Here is a 5,848-nt window from a genome sequence, read left to right as displayed (position 1 = left end):
ATACCACTCCTTCTTTAAATAACTGCAGACAAATTTGCCTTTTAAATTAATGATCTTTAACAATTTCTTCATGCCATAAAGTTGTCATGGTAACATCTTCAACCGAAGTGATGCGGCGGGCAACTTTATGGTTGTTTTTTTTTGAAGACGCAGACAAGTGAAGTTCATAAACATGATTCTAAAATTTGTCTTTTCAATCTAACAAAAACTCAATAATAAACAATACTTCAGGTCGTGTGTTTTTGTGATCATACTACTTACTATTCCGTGAGTTACATATCACCAACTTATCTGTCTTTAATAGGACCAATTCAGTAGTAATCATTTATACATTTATATGGTTTTCCATTTAAATAGATCATTTTAAAGTTCAATTTGCAATTCCAAAGAGGTTGCTTCATATTTTCGCCAACGCTTAGCAAACTTTCATGTGGTATTAAACTTGAATGATTCGAATTTTCTCTCATGGGGTTTTGCGTAAGCTTTACGTAGACTGTTTATAAGACCTTGGAGTCAATCGCAAAGCACAGTCCGGGCGAAAGTCTCACAGATGGTCCGGAACAAATTGATGTTATCGCTGAAATATCACTTTTGGGGTAAATGTTATATTACATGAATAATTTATTTAATAATTTTTTAATGATCAGCCGTCATGATCTGCATTCTGTAAAAAATGCACGTGCTAATAATTGATAAAGGTTACTAACAACACAGCAACTAAACAAAAACCATAGAAAATGTAACAGCATGTTGCATTACAAAGTGTCAAGTCGGAACAACTGTACAGGAAACGTTAAATATAACAGCAATGTCGCTATATATTCCTACAACGTTTCAGTGACGTTTATGACAAAAACGCGGCAAGAGGTCAGCACTTGTTTCCATAAAAGGAAATGATTTTCTCTTGTTAAGGGGGCGCACATCACACGACGAAAATGAATAAAACATATCCCGTCCGGATGAACAAGCGAGTAGAACATTATGTTGTAGAACACAGAAGTATAGATCTTGTTCAAAATGTTGAAAAAGTTCTGTCAGTTCTCTTTACTTCTCCATGAGCCTAGAGACCGTAAAAACGAGGCTGCTCAGGTTTCATGATTTACGGCGAATACTTCGTCATCAATGTAAGGTGTATAATATTATGGAACATGGATCTTTGGTAACGCCACTGTTTTTATCTTAAGAATTGAAATTCGCCCAACAAACGGTAAAAAAAAAACATTTTAAACAACATAATACCTAACAACAACAGTTTGCATGCGCTTTTTAGAAAGAGGAATAATTTTATTTCTACCGACAACAGAGTTTAAAACAGTAATTATCTGCATCACCAATGAAATGGTGTTTGTCTATACGTGAATTTTTACGTCTTTGCATTTTAACGCAAGGCTCAGGTAATGTTTATCATTCAATCTCATTGTCTTCAAACAGTCAGTTTTTTCGGCGTAGACTGATATAAGAGGCGATACCGTCAAGCCGTTTATTTTGCCATCTTTCCTTTAAAAACATTTACACCGATATCGCTTCGTCGAAATTTTGCTTTTTCTCTTTTTCTTTCAGTTTCTGTAGAAGACGCTAGACAAAAAGCAACATTAAATTTTAATTAATGTACTCTTCTACTCCCTAGAAATTCACACGAAGCTGACGGTACGAGAAGACGATGAACTTAAATTAAATAACTGTAGTTATCAATAATTAAGAATAAAATAGTTTTCTTTACTGTCCGATGGTTTAATTATTATTTTTTTTTTTTTTCATTTTAAGAACTAAAATTCTATATTTTGCAACGATCATGGCAAGCTTTCGACTAAATTACTGCAAAGGAGCCGGCGAAGAAAAAAAACGAAGGTGGAAAGTACCGTACAAAATTCACAAATTTGTTAATTGGCTTGGGAACTAAACGTGCTAAACCTGTATTTCAGCTGTTGCGAGCTGTCAATCAAAATTATCCCTGCATCACCATAATACAGGAGGTGCTTTGAAAAAAATCAAACTGATGTATTTCATTTGTGTTTGTGTTAATGTGTTTGTCACCAGAAATTATGAGAAAACAAAAAAATCCATATGAAATGGTTTTCTCAATTTTTTTCATTTCGTTTTACATTGAACTAACCTCCAATGATGTTTAGTTTTAGTCTACATCAAAAGTGAAGACAATTAACGCGTGTTTCTAGAAAAGGTCTAAAACGAGCTACAATAACACAAAAAGGTTTCGCGTAAATCGCAAGGCCATCAACTGAACATGATGCTTTGACGTTAATATCAAGTGCATAAAACTAAGAATTCGTGCGTTGAATGGAGCCTGAATTCGAAAATCTATTTAACATGTTCTTGTTCATTCACGGCAAAAATAACCTAAAAGGTAACATTCTAAACTTGGAGACAGTGAGGATGCCAGCAGTAACTGGAAAAAAATTATTCAACAATATAAGTATCGCTGTATCTTATCAAAATGAACGACGATTTCTATTTCGAGAATAAAGATATACAATAAATGACGTTGGGAGCTGGTATGAGTTAATTCTCGGAAAACTGTTTTCTTTTGTTTTGTCACAGAAAGATCACGACATTGATAATGTTGGAAAGTACAAGCTGTGCAAAGCGTACTCATACTTTGCAAGTGGGTTTGTTGGAACAGTGTTCTCTTTCATTGACTCCGCCAACAACTGTGTTTTCAGCACTTAGTTTTAGAAAGAGCTGTGGGTTGCCATTAATAGAGCAAAAAATCAAGTTATTAGTGTACGGAGCAGTTGCACTGCAGGCTATTCAAAAGTTCCTCAAAAGTTGGAGAAACGTCGGCACGACATTTAAAGGCTTTGCATGCTTTTGAAGAGAAAGTGGAGCATCTGGGTGGAGCAACGAAAGGGCACGAAAACATCTTCCAATCTTCATGATACAGACACATAGGCCAACACACGCCTTCATGGGACAGACTATAGGCGGCCGCTCTAAAACACAGCTCACGGGTCACAGGTCAACGTACATGTCTCTGTGCCACAGAAAAATAAACAACACCAAAAGTGTCTCTAATCACTCTACAACTGTTTTTCAGGTCAAGGGGGAACTTTGCCTGAGTTGTTCATCAGTAAATCAGGGTATTCTAGTCTTGACCTGTGGAATGTGACGGCGGTGAAGGCGAGGCCTCTGTTAAATGAAGTACTACGTCACCGTTCGCTTGATAACATTGCAGCATTAACTGAGGAAAAGAACATGAGAAAGATGTAAGATGCAAGAGATGCAATTCTCAAGCACGCAATTGCGAGACAAAAACACCCGAAACTAAAAAATGTTGCTTTGTTTCAGTACCACGAAATTAAAGATATCCGCTACATTGGAAACAACCCCGACGCTCTGCGCATATGTGAATGTAGTACAAAGAGATAAAAAAGAAAAATATTTTTTTTATACGTGGTCTAAAGACAAGGTTTTTACAATTGGCTTTTGTAGTCAATCCTAGCTTTTACAGAATGGTTTATAAACAAAGTCAATCTTAATCTATGAAGAAAAGGGGTAATTTCTAAAGAAATTGTAATGGTGCGTCGGTGGGGAAGCAGTACACAAAATTTCGGTTTTATCAAAGGGACCACCGTACAGGGATTCCAGCCCTAAGCCACCATAATGTATGAAGTCCGAAAACCGTAGTTCAAAATCCAACAGACGTCAAGTCCAATCCAACGTTCTAACGTCCCAAGAAAGTAAACTCAGCACAGTGTGCGTTGATGGCAAAAACTCGCCGATTAAATGGCGTTAAAGAAACAATCTTGTCCTACCCAGTCCAGTCTGGTTGCCAAAAGTTCCAAATGAAAGTGTTTCAAGCACAAACGTGCGAGTCAAGGCGAAACGCGAGATGATCGTGAGCACCAAAAGGCAACTCAGCTGTATAATACGTTTGTGCATTATGATTTGTGTATTTGGTAAGAAACTCGTATTTTACAACTTGAAATGGTTGGCATTCATCTTATCAAAGGGAATATATCGTCGGGTGTCACAATTCTTTACGCACTCCAGTGAAACTGTACCCGGGTGCAAGAGGAATTTTTTTTCCAAGGTCCGAGACCAGGATACGCGTGGCGAAGGCAAAAACTGAGGACAGTCAATGCCTCCAACTCGAGTAGTACTCTCTCAGACCTTTGAAAAGAAGATTCGTCTAGCACCCATGGTAATGAAACTATGAAAAGCAACTAAGTCGACATATGGCAACTCCGACCCGTTGGCGGTGCGAATAATAATAATAATAATAATAATAATAATAATAATAATTCAAAACATCATTCGATTTCTGTTAGCTGAAGATTCGTAATAACAAGATAAAAATACAAATTATAAAAAGTCATAGCGCCTTAAATTTGTCATCAAAAAATTCATCCATAAAACAGCATGAGACAGAATAAATAATCAGAATAATAATAATAATAATAATAATAATAATAATAATCATAATCATAATCATAATAGTTTTTATTGCCAAAAGGTAAGAGTTCATAAATTACCTTTTGTTACATTCTGATCACCTATACCCTCAATAAAAATCTACCCTAAAAATGAAACTAGTTAAACCACAAATGCATGATATAAAAACTCGTAGAAACTACGTTATCCTGTGTTTAAAAATCAGTCTATTTACATAATGCTTCCTGATGTTCTGATACGTACAATATCAATCATATGCCTGGGGATACTTTGAACAAATCGACACAAATTCACTCACCTTGGCGTAAGCGCTTTGGCATGGTCACTGTGGCTACCGATTTACCGATTTACCGATTTACCGACACAAATTCATTTACCGACACAAATTCACTCACCTTGGTGAAAGCGCTTTGGCATGAACACTGTGGCTACCGATTTACCGCATGAAATCAAGGCGAAATGCCAGCCACTCCGCCAGTCCGTCGAAAGCCTTGAAATCAACTGAAAAAAAACCACGCGAAAGATCTCGAAAAACGACGAAACTAGTATGCGTTCTCCTCTGTCGAACGCAACAAAATAATAGCATTAACGATTTTTACCCAGGAAGATCCACTCAAGCGAAAGTGGTTTTCAGGGAGATCCTGTACCCGATAGAATTGGAATTTAGAAATGTTAGTTTTTGAGGAGAAGGGGAAAACCTGAGAACCCGGAGAAAAACCTCTCAAAGCAGAGTAAAGAACCATCAGCAAACTTAACCCAAAATCCGGAAACGAACCCGGGCTACATCCGTGGGTGGAGGGTGCAATCACCACTACCTTTTTATGAAACGTGTGACCGTGAAGCAGCTACATCAAAGCGAGGTTGTCATTTGGGGTATACTGATACCGTGATTCCTTACGATTTTCTTGAAACTTTCCCTGAATGTTCCCTACTCATCCCCGTTTTGAGAACCATGTTCTCGGAATGCGCGCGCTTATTTGAAAAGAGTTATGGGTCATTCACAACTTCTCTCACGTGTCTTCAGAGCTGTTTCAGCGTGTATGATTGACTTACGCCTTATTTACAATGTGAGGAATCACCTTAAAATAGTTTTGGATGCTTGCAACAGACAGATTTTTGACTATAGGTAACGGCACTATCACTCTCCAATAAATCACACATATATTACACACAGATTCATAGCCAGTGGATCTCTCGCAATGTGCCAGAGGATACTTTGTAATGTGGACCACTGGGGGGAGGGGGGGGGGGGGAGAACCTCATCTTCGTTATTTTATTTGATCCACAAAGTTCAAGAGAACTTGGTATTAAAGGATTTGTTGTCAATGCACTTCTTCGTTTCATCAAGATTCCATTTTGTCCCGTATGTGACAATATATGCGTGGAATGTGATGAAACTATCCATGACCAAGAGAGCAGCATATGTTGTAACATTTGT

Source organism: Montipora capricornis, chromosome 3 (assembly GCF_036669925.1).
Source record: "Montipora capricornis isolate CH-2021 chromosome 3, ASM3666992v2, whole genome shotgun sequence".
NCBI classification, from domain to species: Eukaryota; Metazoa; Cnidaria; class Anthozoa; order Scleractinia; family Acroporidae; genus Montipora; species Montipora capricornis.
This window is presented reverse-complemented; position numbering follows the sequence as displayed.